This window comes from Odontesthes bonariensis, chromosome 12 (assembly GCF_027942865.1).
Source record: "Odontesthes bonariensis isolate fOdoBon6 chromosome 12, fOdoBon6.hap1, whole genome shotgun sequence".
Classification (NCBI taxonomy): Eukaryota; Metazoa; Chordata; class Actinopteri; order Atheriniformes; family Atherinopsidae; genus Odontesthes; species Odontesthes bonariensis.
Window position 1 is genome coordinate 35,159,387 of NC_134517.1, and position 17,442 is coordinate 35,176,828.

The 17,442-nt window shown below is 45.1% G+C and overlaps 1 protein-coding gene across 2 annotated transcripts in view; it reads left to right on the top strand.

Annotated features, from left to right (window-relative positions):
- raph1a (Ras association (RalGDS/AF-6) and pleckstrin homology domains 1a) overlaps nt 1-17,442 on the top strand; it is a 103,335-nt gene that overhangs the window by 22,532 nt on the left and 63,361 nt on the right. For both annotated transcript variants that reach the window (XM_075480253.1, XM_075480254.1), the window contains exon 2: nt 15,041-15,090. The gene's annotated coding sequence lies outside the window, so the exon portion shown is untranslated. The remainder of the gene's footprint in view (nt 1-15,040; nt 15,091-17,442) is intronic.

Here is a 17,442-nt window from a genome sequence, read left to right on the forward strand (position 1 = left end):
ACGTCTGGTTTGGTCAGACTAAAGTGTTTACATGTATTTAAAAGTCTGGTTTTGGTCAGACTATAGTGTTTACATGTATTTTAAAAGTCTGGTTTTGGTCAGACTAAAGTGTTTACATGTATTTTAAAAGTCTGGTTTTGGTCAGACTAAAGTGTTTACATGTATTTTAAAAGTCTGGTTTTGGTCAGACTAAAGTGTTTACATGTATTTTAAAAGTCTGGTTTTGGTCAGACTAAAGTGTTTACATGTATTTTAAAAGTCTGGTTTTGGTCAGACTAAAGTGTTTACATGTATTTTAAAAGTCTGGTTTTGGTCAGACTAAAGTGTTTACATGTATTTTAAAAGTCTGGTTTTGGTCAGACTAAAGTGTTTACATGTATTTTAAAAGTCTGGTTTTGGTCAGACTATAGTGTTTACATGTATTTTAAAAGTCTGGTTTTGGTCAGACTAAAGTGTTTACATGTATTTTAAAAGTCTGGTTTTGGTCAGACTAAAGCGTTTACATGTATTTTAAAAGTCTGTTTTGGTCAGACTAAAGTGTTTACATGTATTTTAAAAGTCTGGTTTTGGTCAGACTATAGTGTTTACATGTATTTTAAACATCTGGTTTTGGTCAGACTAAAGTGTTTACATGTATTTTAAACATCTGGTTTTGGTCAGACTAAAGTGTTTACATGTATTTTAAAAGTCTGGTTTTGGTCAGACTAAAGTGTTTACATGTATTTTAAAAGTCTGGTTTTGGTCAGACTAAAGTGTTTATATGTATTTTAAACATCTGGTTTTGGTCAGACTAAAGTGTTTACATGTATTTTAAAAGTCTGGTTTTGGTCAGATGAACACAGTTTTCATGTAAATGTGATGATTGATCTTTTTAATTGGAGCCGAACGGATCAGATTCTCCAAACTTGATGACTTCATGCTCATTAAGATGCTGAGTCACTTAGTTCAGTACAGGCTGTCCAATTAAATGGAAATCATCAGAGCAATCAAAAGCAATGGAAAGGAAGATGATGTTTGCTATAAATAGGCAAACCTGTACAGTGGGAATACCAGTGGGCCCAAAATGGACCCCTGAGGCACTCCACAAGTAAGATTCCCCCGAAGTGAACAGAAAAAGTCTCGTCTGTCTGGGAATATATTTTGACAGCAACAAACTTAATCCCAAAATGCTCGACAGTCTCCTTCCAAACTTAGAAGACGATCTTGTTTCAGCTTCTATTTCCGACCCTCCATGGTTAAAATCTCTGACCCGCCCATTTCTGGTCTTATTTTCGTGGACTTTCATCTCTGAAGTGCCTTGAGATGACATCTGTTGTGATTTGGCGCCATATAAATAAAGCTAAATTGAATTGAACTGAATGAATGGTGTGGTCAGCACTTGTGGGGGTGACTAAATAAGAGCCAGGCAGTGAGACTGCTGCAGCGTACGGTAATCCTGTGGGATTGAACAGTTCTGGGCAGGTTTACTCCCGTCTGATGCTGCTGGCTGCGCTTCCTAAGATGCTGATGTGAAGCTGGACTCGGGTAAGTGGCGACTGACTCGTCAGGACCGGAGCTGGTCTGATGGTTTTCAGCTGAGTCAGACTCGGTTGTTTGTTTTCTGCTCTGTTATTACACGATAAGCTCTGTGACTCTGTTGGTGATTTCTGTGTGAGATTATAAACGTCTGAGCGGGCTTTTTATCTCCTCTTCTTGCTCTGCTAACGGAGCTTTTCCTGTTTGTCCGACTCGCTGAGAGGGTTGTCATTGGTTCCTAATGCAGATACTGTTTCTGGCTGGAAACATTTCAACAGGGGGCAGACGGAGGTGGAAAGTTGTACGTTCTTCTTGCTATGAGGCATTAGGTTGGGGTGTTAGTGTGTGCGTGGAGGGGAAACTGTACTCTGTAGACCACAGTCCTGTAATCTGAGCAAAAATGGTGTTTTTTGGTGGTTTTCTGTGGTGTTTCATGTCAGCCGTGTGGCAAAGGCTTGAAAGTTTCAAGTTGAAATCGAGATGGGTGACATTTTCCTCATATTTTCTGGACCCTTTGGAGGATTACAAACACTCGGCACACATTTAGATGGCTGAATTCCAACTGTTAAATCATCTTTGCAGCACAGCAGATTCGATATTAAACATGGATCTCCTGAATTACCGGGATCTGTAGGAAACATTTGGACATTTTAGCTCACCTCCAGGCCAAAAATAGTGGAAAAAAGTCCCATTTTTGTGTTTAGTTGGATCATTTTAGCTTTGATTATGGGACATTGTTTTAATGAGCTTCTGTAATGTTACAGCATGAATTTCTTCTTCTTCTTCTTCTTGTGATGATGATGCAGACTCGGACAGCTGTCCAGAACATCCCAAAGACTCAGTGGTGGGAAAGTTATGTCTCATGTTCCCTGAACCCCTCTGAGCTCCGTGAATCCTGACATAATCACATCTGGATATGTTCGTACCATCAGGGGAGAAATAACCCACTGATGGAAGGCTTTATGTTCCCTGAACAAGTTGAAGGCTTTTTGTTTTTGACCAGTCACACTGATGACTGCTTTCTGTTTGTTCCTTATGTAAAGCGTCTTTGAGCATTTGGAAAAGCGCCATATAAAACTTATATATTATTATTATTATTATTATGAGAAGGCTCCTTCACCTTCGTCTATTTGTTATTATATTTTCTAACCTCTTAAGGGCCACCACGCTGAATAAAACAGGTTGAAAGTCCCGCAGAACGCATCAAATCCCCCCAAATGAAGGCGTCTTCCCATCAGAAATGTTCAAGTAAACTGATGACGACATTGACTAAATAAAACGCCGTATCAGTGACGGCCATCAGCAGCTAACAGGAAGTGTTAATATGGAAGATGCGCATATTAACGGGTGAAATTTAGAGAAAATTAATGAAAATATTTAACAAGAGACGATGTTTTGGTTCAAGTCTGGTTTTGGTCAGACTAAAGTGTTTACATGTATTTTAAAAGTCTGGTTTTGGTCAGCCGAACGGATCAGATTCTCCAAACTTGATGACTTCTTGCTCATTAAGATGCTGTCACTTAGTTCAGTACAGGCTGTCCAATTAAATGGAAATCATCAGAGCAATCAAAGCAATGGAAAGGAAGATGATGTTTGCTATAAATAGGCAAACCTGTACAGTGGGAATAGCAGTGGGCCCAAAATGGACCCCTGAGGGACTCCACAAGTAAGATTCCCCCGAAGTGAACAGAAAAAGTCTCGTCTGTCGTCTGTAGAGAAAATGAATGAAAACGTTTAACAAGAGACGATGTTTTGGTTCAAATCTTTGATGAAGATTCAGAGGGTGAGAGTTTCCCTCAGAGAGCGACGGGGATGTCAACGGGTGGAGCTAGGGTTGCCAACTCCCTGAAAAATAAATAAAGGACCCCTCATTGGCAGGGCTGGCCGACCCAGTTGCCTTCTCTTCCTGGTGAATTTTTTAGCCCATTTTTTTGTGAGTGAAATAATTTTTTTAACTATTTGACTCGAACCTGAATTGAATTAGATGTATATTTTTGAGTGAAATTAACACATGGAAAACAAATTATTATCCAGCGATTCACTTTAATAAAAAAATAACTGTTTGTTAATTGAATAAAATCAGTATCTTTCTTAAACAGAAACCTGTCCTGCTTAAATTAAAACTGTACACATTAATATAAAACAATAGATAGAAAGCAGAAGATTCATCCTGTAATAGTGCACATTTTTAGTGCAATAACAACAGTGCAAACAGAAAGTCTGTAGAAAACTTTCTGTTTGCTTTGTGTCTTCCGCTGTCTTCTCCGCGAGCAACAATACCTCCTCGACCAATGGGATGAGTGTATTCTGTATCGTCATACTTGTGTGTCAATATGCTGTCAGCTCATTGAGAACAAGTTTACCGTACATTTACACATAAAGCGCCCTGTTATTAATTTCCATTGGCATGATACTGATTATTTTTTTACTCTCACAGTAATACGGGACGGGTGCTGTTGTTTCTAAATACAGGACGGTTCCGTTTTTCAAGGGACGGTTGGCAACCCTAGGTGGAGCTGACGGTAAGGACGGGGAGAAGGTGGAGGTAGACGGGGCACGGGGGGGGCTGAGTGGAAGCCGGTGTGTCGGCAGTAATTAGGACTGAGTTTCTGAGTACTGACGAAGACCGCTTTGCTCATAGTTGAGTTCATGAGTTCAGAAAAGGATTAAAAAGGAAAAACATCTGGAAAGGTGTTGAATTCAGAGTTCCGTCTCCTCGACGGATAGATAGGAAGAGCGTCTCCGGGACGGTCTCCGTAGCTCTCCGTGGCTCTCCGTAGACGACCATAAATCAGCCTCTCCTCGCCTCTCCTCGCCCTCAGAAGATCAGATGATTGAAAATGAAAGCACGATGGCTCCTCCTCCTCCTCGGAGCAGCAGCTGAACCCTGGAGCTCGGTGACCTTCGTTCAGGCTGTGATTCTTCCTGACAGCTCTGCAGTGCGACCGACTCCTCTGCAGCAGCGCTCCTCTGTGTGTGATGCTGTTAATCACTGGATTCAGGATCGTTTTAAGGATTTGGCCTCTTAAACGTAGAATAAATGCTGCTCAAAGGAATAGTGTCTAAAGCAGACTTGGAGAGACTGATCCATGCGTTTGTCTCCAGCAGGTTAGACTGCTGTAACGGCCTGCTCACTGGGCTCTAAACGGGCTATAAGACAGCTGCAGTACATCCAGAACGCTGCTGCTCGAGTCCTGACTAGAACCAGGAAATACGACCATATTAGTCCAGTGCTCAGGTCTCTGCACTGGCTTCCTGTCGCTCAGAGAATAGACTTTAAAACAGCTCTGCTCGGGTACAAGGTCAAGCGCCAAAGTGAGGGGTCTCCTGCCTCAGGGAGGGGTCTCCTGTCCCAGGGAGGGGTCTCCTGCCTCAGGGAGGGGTCTCCTGCCTCAGGGAGGGGTCTCCTGCCCTCAGGGAGGGGTCTGCTGCCCTCAGGGAGGGGTCTCCTGCCTCAGGAAGGGGTCTCCTGCCTCAGGGAGGGGTTTCCTGCCTCAGGGAGGGGTCTCCTGCCTCAGGGAGGGGTCTCCTGCCCCAGGGAGGGGTCTCCTGCCCCAGCGAGGGGTCTCCTGCCTTCAGGTAGGGGTCTCCTGTCCCAAGGAGGGGTCTCCTGCCTCAGGGAGGGGTCTCCTACCCCAGGGAGGGGTCTGCTGCCCTCAGGGAGGGGTCTCCTACCCCAGGGAGGGGTCTCCTGCCCTCAGGTAGGGGTCTCCTACCCCAGGGAGGGGTCTCCTGCCTCAGGGAGGGGTCTCCTACCCCAGGGAGGGGTCTGCTGCCCTCAGGGAGGGGTCTCCTACCCCAGGGAGGGGTCTCCTGCCCTCAGGTAGGGGTCTCCTGCTTCAGGTAGGGGTCTCCTGCCCTCAGGGAGGGGTCTGCTGCCCTCAGGGAGGGGTCTGCTGCCTCAGGGAGGGGTCTCCTGCTTCAGGTAGGGGTCTCCTGCCCTCAGGTAGGGGTTTCCTGCCTCTGGGAGGGGTCTCCTGCCTCTGGGAGGGGTCTCCTGCCCTCAGGGAGGGGTCTGCTGCCCTCAGGGAGGGGTCTGCTGCCTCAGGGAGGGGTCTCCTGCTTCAGGTAGGGGTCTCCTGCCCTCAGGTAGGGGTTTCCTGCCTCTGGGAGGGGTCTCCTGCCCTCAGGGAGGGGTCTCCTGCCCTCAGGTAGGGGTCTCCTGCTTCAGGTAGGGGTCTCCTGCCCTCAGGGAGGGGTCTGCTGCCCTCAGGGAGGGGTCTGCTGCCTCAGGGAGGGGTCTCCTGCCTCAGGTAGGGGTCTCCTGCTTCAGGTAGGGGTCTCCTGCCCTCAGGTAGGGGTTTCCTGCCTCTGGGAGGGGTCTCCTGCCTCTGGGAGGGGTCTCCTGCCTCAGGTAGGGGTCTCCTGCCCCAGGGAGGGGTCTCCTGCCTCTGGGAGGGGTCTCCTGCCTCAGGGAGGGGTCTCCTGCCATCAGGGAGGGGTCTGCTGCCCTCAGGGAGGGGTCTCCTGCCTCAGGGAGGGGTCTCCTGCCTCAGGTAGGGGTCTCCTGCCCTCAGGGAGGGGTCTCCTGCCTCAGGTAGGGGTCTCCTGCCCTCAGGGAGGGGTCTCCTGCCCCAGGTAGGGGTCTGCTGCCCCAGGTAGGAGTCTCCTGCCTCAGGTAGGGGTCTGCTGCCCTCAGGGAGGGGTCTGCTGCCCTCAGGGAGGGGTCTCCTGCCCCAGGGAGGGGTCTCCTGCCTCAGGTAGGAGTCTCCTGCCTCAGGTAGGGGTCTCCTGCCCCAGGGAGGGGTCTGCTGCCCGCACTTTGAATTACCTTGTGTACGAATTGTGCTCTACAGATAAAATTGCCTGGCCTCTCTTTAATCTGACCGGTGAAAAGTAAAGATTCAGTAAACAGTCTCTTTCTGCTGAAAGGGGAACTCTAACGGGGGGGGGGGGGGGGGGGGGGGGTATTGCACACATTTAGCTGTGTCAGCAGATTGAACTGGATGCCACATTGAGACACAGAGCTCCTCAGAGTGGAAGCTCATCTGCTTCCTGAGACTCTCAGCAGCTCTGACATCAAACAGCTTGATGAAGAAACGTCTCATTTTTCGTTCGTTTCTGCTGTAAAACGGCATTTTTCTGACGCAGTTTACTCCGTCTGACCCTCAGACTTCTGATTGAATCCGCCCTGTAATCCCGCCGGCCTGTGCCCCATTTGAATGAAAAAAAATCCTGTAGCAAGTTTAACCTCAGGGTGTGTGCATGTGAGTCAGTGATCTGACCCGACTGCTGTGCTGGTTTGGTTGGGTGATCAGCGGTTACCAGGCAGACGAACTCTGAGCAGTTTGAGGAGGAAAATGTTGCTGCTGAAGAATAAACTGCCAGCAGGAGCCGAGCTGCTCTAAAGAGGCGGCGGGGGGGAGTCTGATGTCTGCTGTTAGCTGCTCAGTGGGAATTAACTCACAGACACTGCTGTTAAAACACAGATCCTGCCCTCATCTCATTGTATTTTGTCAACAGGAAGTTTAGAAATTTATTAAAAATACATGCAAACATGAACATAAACCCAGAATCTGAGGCAGAACCAGAGTTAGTTCAGTTCTGAGCAGCTTTAAAGTGAATATCTGCAGATGTTTCCATGGTAACAGCTGCAGAGATTCACTGAAACATGTTCCAACATGAACATAAACCCAGAATCTGAGGCAGAACCAGAGTTAGTTCAGTTCTGAGCAGCTTTAAAGTGAATATCTGCAGATGTTTCCATGGTAACAGCTGCAGAGATTCACTGAAACATGTTCCAACATGAACATAAACCCAGAATCTGAGGCAGAAGCAGAGTTAGTTCAGTTCTGAGCAGCTTTAAAGTGAATATCTGCTCTGAGCACCTTTCTCCTCCAGCACAGCCTGAACCCTCTCAGACGAACTTTCTGTCCTTTCTTTAAGGAGTCTTCAGGAATAGTTCTCCAGGCTTCTTGAAGGACATCCCAAAGCTCTTCTTTGGATGTGGGCTGCCTTTTGTTGCGTTCTCTGCCAACATGATCCCACACTGCTTCAGTAATGTTGAGCTCCGGGCTCTGGGGAGGATTCATCCCTCCATCAGACCAGCTGCCACTGATTTTCAGCCCACTTCTTGTGTCCTTTGGCCCAGCTCAGCCTTTTCTCCCTGTTTCCCTTCCTTAAGAACGGCTTCCTGACAGCCACCCTTCCATGGAGCCCATTTCTGATGAGGCTTGGGCCAACAGCAGATGGATCAGCTGAAGGTCCAGATGCATCTCTCAGCTCCTGTGTCAGGTCTTTGCTGGATGTTTTCCTCTTTCTTAAGGACATCACTTTCAGATCCTGTTCATCTGCTGGAGATAGTTCTTTAGGCCTGACACTTCTTCTTCTGTCCTCCACTTGTCCAGTTTCCTCAAATGTTTTAAGGACACACTGCACACCATGCTGAGATATGCCAAGTTTTCAGCTAACAGCTCTTTGGGAATCACCTTGTTGCTGCAGAAATCCTGTTTTCTGTCCGTCACACTGTGTTATCTTTGCTGTTTTTCACACATGCAGCTAAAGAAATGGGAACAAATCTTAATTCCAGTCTAAAACCCACAAAGAGCTTCTAGATTATTCATTTCTGGTGGCATAAAACACTTTAATCATTTCATTTCTATTAATTGTTCCATAATTAGTCATTAGATTATATCTTATATTCTTTTTTAAGCTTTAAATTGAATCTTATTTACTTTTTATTGATGTTGAATAACATATAATTCTTATCATTGTCTGTTTTTTTCCTACTTTTCTACTTTTAGACGTGATAATGTTCATTATGTTGGGATTAGGATTCTTTTTAAACTGAATTTCATATATTAATTTGACTCTTTTGGTAACTGAAAGCAGTTTTAACGTAAATGTACAAAAAAGTTGAAACTATGAAGCTGTTTTTCACAGATGCAGCTAAAGAAATGGGAACAAATGATGTGTCTCTGTGACAGGCTGCTGGGAACAAAGTGCCTAAAGATCCAGTTTAAAACGGCTTCTTTTCTGAGTTGTCTGTTCTGTGTGGACACAACACTGGTTCATCCCTTGAGTTAGGAGCCTTTTTCCTGCCTGAATGCTTCACAGGTCAGAGTTAACAAAGAAAAAAGGGACTCAAATTGAGAGAAAAAGCAGAAAATGTCCAAAGAAAAACTCTGAAAGAGCTTCAGAAAGCTGGAGAACTGTTGATCAGGACACTTTAAAAGATTAAAGAAAGTCTGGCTGCTTGGAAGGAAACAGAAAGAAATGAGGCAGCAGAACATCAGTGGAAACATTTTGGTGAGACAGTCTGAGGCTCAGAGCACCAATAATAAAAGTTATGGGGCTAAAATCAACAGAAAAGACAATGACAGTAAAATTACTTGTATAATAACTGACTGACAATTCAAAGCCTTTTTGCCCTGTTTGGCCTGCACAAAATGTTCCATTGTTTCAGTCTTAGTCAGCCTCATTGTGGCTCATCAGATGCAGTAAATGAATAATATGAGGTCACGTTAACTTTAAAAAGGGCAAACTGCTCGGGTCACATGTTTAAACAGGTGGAGACCTGGATGGAGCTCACATGGAAACTCCGTCCTCAGGATGATGAAGCGGTGCATCAGACACCAAGCAGCGCCTTTTATTGTTTTAATTACGCGTCTCTGTTTGCCAGATCGTCTCATGATGCATTGTGGAAACTGAAACCGTGGCATTATATTAAGTTCCAACTGCACGACCCTCTAAATCAATCTGAGTCTCATTACGGGGGGGGGGGTTCTGGAGGTAGAACTGTTGTTTCCAGAATTTAAAGCCTCTGTTTTGGCAGGCCGGGTTCTTTCATAACTCCCTTTAAAGTGGCCTGTTTGGTAACACGAGAGTCGTCAATCAGCCGGGAAGGAGAGGCAGATTTCTGCTGCACGCAAACACAAACATGTCACGACACAAAATGAAAGCGTTCTTTCTGAGGAAAAACAACCAAGTGCAAAATATTCAGGAAATAAGTTCTTAACCCTTTGTGCGGTCTTAGCATTGTGTTTACTCTCTTTGTCCTTTGGGTAAAAAATGACCCGGCCTACCAAAGCCCCAAAATAAAGCAACTTAATTGAATTTTAAATCCAAAATCTATTTTGTATGATGAAACCACCTGTTATTTATCTATTCAACTCAATTCAATACATCTTTTATCATGTATTTTTTGTTACAAAATACAAAAACACAATCACCAGTTTTCAGGATTACACTTTTTTTTTTTTTTTTTTTACCACTAACAACTGTCAGTTGGACCAACAGTTTTCTTGTTTTCTCAGTTTTCTTTTACATAATAAAGGTTTATTATTGCTATTATATAAATGTGAAGTAATTACTTCTGAATTAATTATACTGAAAGGGAAAAAAACAGTGAACTTTTTTCTGGTGTTTAAATGTTTTATAATTCATGGGTCAAAAATGACCCATAAGACAATCTTTGTACCCTAGTGGTGTGCAGCTCTATGGAAGCCCATTTCTGCCATGAAAGAAAAAATAAAAGACCAACAGGAAGTCATAATTTCGACTTTCAAAGTCATTATTATGAGATTCAAAGTCATAATTTCGAGATACAAAGTAATAATTATGACTTTCTATCTCATAACTATGACTTTGAAAGTCAAAATTATGACTTCCTGTTGGTCTTTTATTTTTTCTATCATGGTGGGAATGGGCTTCCATACAGCCCACATGGAAACATAAACAAAAATAAAGTGTGACTTTTTCTAATGATGGGGTCCCTTTAGGAAAAGTAATAACATTTCAAGTTGGAAAAAGATAGTTTAAGGTATTTTTTCTACAGCTAAACATGGTAGTGGCTCACTTTTGACCCGCAAGACAACAGGAGGGTTAAAGAGCGTTGAGAGGTTTGTTGTGTCGGCAGTTTCTCCGCAGCATCGTTTCTTCATCTCTCCTACTTTGTTTGTTGAGCTTTGCTCATTGGTGCCTGATGTCCAAGTCGTTGTTCCAAAGGAATATTTTTGGATGCTGTATTTGCATTTTCACAAACTTTGAAAGCTTCGTTCTGCCAACGAAAAGATGGTGTCAGCATGATGGTGAACTGTGACTCAGGAGGTCAAAATGCCACAAAGACGCCCTGCTGCAGCAGCTCCGGACACACTGTGCTGCTAGAACACTGGAAAAAATGCCCCTCCAAAAATAAGTAAGAAAAACAACAATAAAAGACGTTTTTGCTTGGAATAAGCAAAAAAAATCTGCCAATGGAACTAGTGAAAATCGGCTTGTCAAAATTTCTTGAAATAAAATGTGATATTTAGGACTTTTGAGATAAAAGAGATCTTGAAATTAGCTTAAAAACCTCTTCAAATGTAAAAAAAAAAAAAAGCTTGTTTCTTATGAAATCCGACTCAAAACAATTTGTTTTCAAGACTTTTTCATTTAACAAGATATTCCAGATGTATTGTATTAAAACAAGTCCCTATATCTGGCTGAAATGGTGCTTGTTAGGCAGTTGTGTCTTATATTAAGTGTAATGAGATATTTTTGACTAGAAATTAGACAAATATACTTGGTAAGACTTTGATTTTTTCCAGTGAAGGACTTCTGCTGGTTCTGCAGCGAACTGAGCTTTTTAAAGCCCACGTTATGCCAGGAATGAGACCCAAAATAACTCAAAATAATCCCGAGTCCAGATGAGTTGAAGAGGAGACGTCTAGGATGCAGAGTAGGAACAAAATGGAGACAAAGGAGGAGGAAGTTTAAACCATTTCTTCCCTCCATCATCATGGGAAATGTGAGATCGCTGGTGGATAAAATGGACGAGCTTGGAGCCCTGATGAGGACACAGCAGGAATATCAGGCAGAGACCTGGCTGCAGGAACAGCTCTAACAGCTCTCTGCTCAGCTTTAAGACTATCCGGGCAGACAGAGACCGCAGACAGAGCGGTAACAGGAAAGGAGGAGGATCATAGAGCTGGTTAACAACAGATGCTGTAATCCTGGACTTGGCTGCAGGAACAGCTCTAACAGCTCTCTGCTCAGCTTTAAGACTATCCGGGCAGACAGAGACCGCAGACAGAGCGGTAACAGGAAAGTAGGAGGATCACAGAGCTGGTTAACAACAGATGCTGTAATCCTGGACGTGTCACTGAGAAGGAGCGTCTCTGCAGCCCAGATGTTGAACTGCTGGCTGTGAGCTTCTGTCCATGTTTCCTGCTGACAGAGTTCACCTGAGTTACCTGCTGACGCTGCGTGTGACATCATCAGCTGAGCTGTTGCTAAGCTACAGAAACAACAGCCCAACCCACTGATGGAGACCACTGAAGGTTTCTGCCGCACCTTCCTCTCTGCTACACTTCAGCTGGTTTATATTTTATTCTGTTATCTGGAACAGCAGCTGATCTTTAATAATAATAAATACTGTAGGCATATAATTCACCTTCAGGGATAAATAAAGTGTTATTGAAATTAATTTAACTGAGTTTGTAGAGGACGCAAATGAGGCGGGATTATTTAGGATAAATTTATTTTAATAATTCACTGAATAGAGAATCCGAAGAACCGAGTCGGGGCAGAAATTAGCAGCACAGAACAGCTGAAGCCAGGAAAACAATCTTCCATTATTCTTCAACATGTTCAAAGACACGAGGAAGTTAAAGAAAGCCTGAAGGACCGAGGAAAACCAAACCATCTCCTAAAAGCTCAGAATATCATCGGCTCTGTTTCCCTTTGCTTTATGAGAGATGGATGAAATCATTTCAGACTTTAGAGTCTTTTTTTGTGCAGAATGATTTTTCACATTGATGTGAATGAAGCTTCCAGATCTACCGAAGCAAGAATTTTCTGCTTAACTCAGATGAAAGGCAGGACAGTGGAGTTGGAAAAGTGATCCAACACAGAAATAACCGATTCACTACATCCGGAAACCCTAAATCTTATTTATATGAGCCGCTACCACAAATAAAGGGTATTAATAGTACAAAGACTCTGTTATTAAACCACAGTCGGAGTGGTCCCGGCGGTTTCTTCATCCAGAACCACACCAGATGTTTCAAAACAGAGTTATTGGTCAGTTCCTTCATTCTTTCCTGTGAAGTAATCGATTGCAACACGGTGGGTGAGGAAGTGTTTTCAGTTTTCATTCCTGTAGGACGATGGATCCCCGTCTGCTGTAGCATCTCACACAGCTCGGTTCTATACTTTGTTCCTTCGGTGTTCTGCTGGTGGATCGCTCACATTCCCCCAATGCGGGATCAGTAGAGTCCATCTCAGCTTTTCTTACAGTTTAACAGTCAACTGTTGGTTATAGAGAGCCATACATTACTGCCCCCCCCTCTCATGTGTGCATTTATCTGTCATAGTCGTCTCGTAAAAATTAGAGAACAAAACTTCCTGCTAACGATCACATAATTTTAACTTTTTACACGAATCAACAGAAGCCCCGGCTGCTGATCAGGGAGAAACTCTTTGATAAATCTGAGCCGTGTTGGACACAAAGTCGAGCTGGTTTACAGTCGAGCTGGACTCCTCCAGGGCTTCGTCACCCAGGAGGGCGTCTGGTTTGGGAACCTCAGGGTTACAGCTCCGCTTCTTTGCAGATGATGTGGTTCTGTTGGCTTCTTCCAGCCATGACCTTCAGTTCACAGCCGAGATGAAAGTCAGCTCTTCCAGATCTGAGGCCTCGGTTCTGAACCTCCGGGTTGGGGAGGAGTCTCTGCCTCAGGGGGAGGAGTTTCTGCCTCAGGGGGAGGAGTCTCTGCCTCAGGGGGAGGAGTCTCTGCCTCAGGGGGAGGAGTTTCTGCTCCAGGGGGAGGAGTCTCTGCCTCAGGGGGAGGAGTCTCTGCCTCAGGGGGAGGAGTTTCTGCCTCAGGGGGAGGAGTTTCTGCTCCAGGGGGAGGAGTCTCTGCCTCAGGGGGAGGAGTTTCTGCTCCAGGGGGAGGAGTCTCTGCCTCAGGGGGAGGAGTCTCTGCCTCAGGGGGAGGAGTTTCTGCCTCAGGGGGAGGAGTCTCTGCCTCGGGGGGAGGAGTTTCTGCCTCAGGGGGAGGAGCTTCAGTATCTCTGGATCTGGTTCTCAGTGATGGTGAGTTAGAGTCAGAGATGGACGGACGGATCGGGGCTCCGTCAGCAGTAATGAGGGCGCTGCTCCGGTCCGTTGTGGTGAAGAGGGAGCTGAGCCCGAAGGAGAAGCTTTCAGGTTGCTGGTCCATCTTTGCTCCAACCCTCACCTGTGAGCACAGATCTGGGGAGAGACCCAAAGGAGGTCGTGGATACAAGCGGCTGAAATGAGTTTCCTTCAGAGGGGGGCGGGGCTTAGAGATAGGGGGAGGAGCTCCACCATCCAAGGGGAGGGGGACGTCACTGGTTTATGAATCACAATCATCGTGCAACTCTACCTACAATGGCTGCAGCAAACGATTATTTAAGTAATCGAGTGTTCCGTTATTTGTTGTTACGCTGCATGCATCTGCGGCTTGGTCCGTCACTGTTGATGAAAAAGCATTGTTTGCTAGCATCTGCTGCTAGCATCTGCTGCTAGCTTACAGCTATACTGCTGGATCAACAGAGGAACTATCTGTATCTGTATATAGAGCTGGAGGGTTTCTGGTCTGACTGGAAGAATAGCTTCATTATGACTGTGTTACTGCGTTAAATCACACGGTGGATGCCCAGTGAGCAGCTGCCCACCTCACCTAAAAGGTGGGGTTGCTCCACCCCTGAAAACAGACTGTTAACAAAGAGGAGTTAAAGCAGCAGATATTTTCTGTCTCAAACATCTCAATAAGACCTCAGAAAATGTAAAAATTGTTTAAAAAAAAGTGTGTAATATGTCACCTTTAACTCTGAGAAAGCAACGTTAAAACAAGATTTCTGTTTTTCTAAAAGCTGTGGACGGTTCTCAGAAAGGCTGTGCACGTTTGCTGGCCACAGAAAGTTGTTGGTTTGAACCCCCGCTCAGTTCAGTGCACACCAACAGCTCTCTGTTGTGTGTGTTTGCACCAACAACAGCGTTCTTGTTGTTTCAGCCCTCAGCGAGCGATCACATGAGAGCTGCTAATGATCTTAAGCAAGTGAGGGTCGAACTGTGTGTGTTTAACCCTCCTCTGTCATGTGAAGCGCTGACATTTATAGAGACGTCTTTAAACACTTTGTGTTGCTGAATGAAAGAGATGAAGCTGAAGGATCAAACCTGAGGAACGAAATGTTGAGGCCTGTGGGTTAATTTTAGGTCGCACACATCCCGCCTTCTCAGCGGGAGGCCGACACACACTGATGCCACCTGCTGACGGTATATTTAGTGTGAGGACAGCTGTGTGTTACCTCACCGGGACATTTCCAAGCGCTAACTCCTCTCTTTACGGGCCAAAAAGCGACTTCTGATGGGGCAGTACTCGATTTCTGGGCTCTTGCAGGGTGCTGGTGGCTCTGGTTAGGGTTCAAGGCTGCGCACAGTGGGTGGAAGTGTAAAGTCCAAATAAAGAGGATGAGTTTCAGCCTTAAAAACCGACTGTGAGATGTTATTTTTTAACCATCAGCCGTCTGTTCAGATGCATCATGTGACAGAATAATAATGTGTAATTTTCTGTGTCTGCAGGGTGACTGAATCCATCCGCTGAGCTGCACTGAGCTGTTCGCAGACCAAAGGTAAACTGCTTTAAAGTTATTATCTTCATGAGGCAACTTCACAATTCTGCTCAAAACTGCTGATCAGCTTAATTTATTTATATATTTTATACAAAAACAGGAAGCAGCTGCAGAGATTCACTGAAACATGTTGCAACATGAACATAAACCCAGAATCTGAGTCAGAACCAGAGTTAGTTCAGCTCTGAGCAGCTTTAAAGTGAATATCTGCTCTGAGCTCCTTTCTCCTCCAGCACAGCCTGAACCCTCTCAGACGAGCTTTCTGTCCTTTCTTTAAGGAGTCTTCAGGAATAGTTCTCCAGGCTTCTTGAAGGACATCCCAAAGCTCTTCTTTGGATGTGGGCTGCCTTTTGTTGCGTTCTCTGCCAACATGATCCCACACTGCTTCAGTAATGTTGAGCTCCGGGCTCTGGGGAGGATTCATCCCTCCATCAGACCTGCTGCCACTGATTTTCAGCCCACTTCTTGTGTCCTTTGGCACAGCTCAGCCTTTTCTCCCTGTTTCCCTTCCTTAAGAACGGCTTCCTGACAGCCACCCTTCCATGGAGCCCATTTCTGATGAGGCTTGGGCCAACAGCAGATGGATCAGCTGAAGGTCCAGATGCATCTCTCAGCTCCTGTGTCAGGTCTTTGCTGGATGTTTTCCTCTTTCTTAAGGACATCACTTTCAGATCCTGTTCATCTGCTGTAGATAGTTCTTTAGGCCTGACACTTCTTCTTCTGTCCTCCACTTGTCCAGTTTCCTCAAATGTTTTAAGGACACACTGCACACCATGCTGAGATATGCCAAGTTTTCAGCTAACAGCTCTTTGGGAATCACCTTGTTGCTGCAGAAATCCTGTTTTCTGTCTGTCACACTGTGTTATCTTTGCTGTTTTTCACACATGCAGCTAAAGAAATGGGAACAAATGATGTGTCTCTGTTAGTGGGGTCAAATGGCACTGAAAGGATCGGATTATTGGCTAAATTACAATCAGACTGAGTTATTAAGTGCATGTAGACACCTTAATCTGACTAAGAATTGGATCGGATGGGATTCAGACCCCGAGATAACTGGGCTGAAAGTCACTCTAAACCTGCTTGTAAACGCTGAAGCTCGTGGTGAATCAGACTTTGCGTTCTGCGCATGCTCCAGATGTTTTCCCGGGGTCGTGACCCGGAAGTCAAAGGAGACGATATTCCTGTTGTTGTCGCCGTCAGAAAGAAACAAACAACGCGATGGAGAATGCTCCGTTGGGCATCGAGTTTGTGCAACAAGCAGCTCATCACAGACCAAATGTAGAGGGACGTAGCTTCATCTGGCTCTGCGTTCTCCATCTTTCTCCAATGCCTGAGTTTGTTGTTGTTGTTGGTGGTGAAGAGGTCAACAGGAAGTGGCTCTATTAGCAACAGCTGGAATGGGTACAGCGCCACCTATCATACCGGGGTATGACACGCTTTGTGCCTCTGATCCCATTCATTCACCGCCATATATCCAAGGAGAATTACCCTTGCTCAGCTCATTCTTACTGTAATTTAGCCAATAATCTGATCCTTTCAGTGTCATGTGACCCCACTGAGTGTCATACAGGCTGTTGGGAACAAAGTGCCTAAAGATCCGGTTTAAACAGTATATAAACTGTTGCTATAAACCACAACACAGGCCTTTCTGAGCCCGTATGTTTTAGATTGAGGAACCACCGGATGTTCTCACAAACATGTGTTACAAAGCTGAGTTCTGAAGCATTTATAGTCCAAAGTGTCCAAACGTTTCCTACAGCAGGGCTGACCCAGACGGTCATAGGTGGAGAGGAGCCCATTAACTGTCTCTGCAGGTCGACTGTTGGCCTTTGCTCGACTTTGCCTTCATCTCAGGTTTTTTTTTCTTCCTCGTTTTGTTTCGGGACAGCTTCTCCATCCCGTCCTGCACCTTTGGGTGGAACCAGAACGCTGACTGCAGTGCAGCAGCGTTTCTGTGGACGGCAGGAACTCTAATTGGCTAAGAGAGCTGTCAATCAAAGCTAAGGAGGTGGGCGGAAATCAATCAGGAACGTTTCCATTAAGACCACAGCTGCAGCTTCCTGTGGGAAACCATCAACATTCATATTAGGTCTAAAGGTTTTTACTAAACTGGATCATCAGGACCCTTTTCATCGCCCATCCATCCATCCTAACCCGACACATATATCATGTTTGGGGACATTCATTTCTACTGAATGTTGTTTTTGTGTTGTTGTCATTTTCAACTAAACTCAGAAATTACACCAGGTTGTGTTCGAAACCGCATACTACATACTGCATACTACATACTGCATACTACATACTACATACTTCCATACTACATACTACATACTTCCATACTACATACTCCAA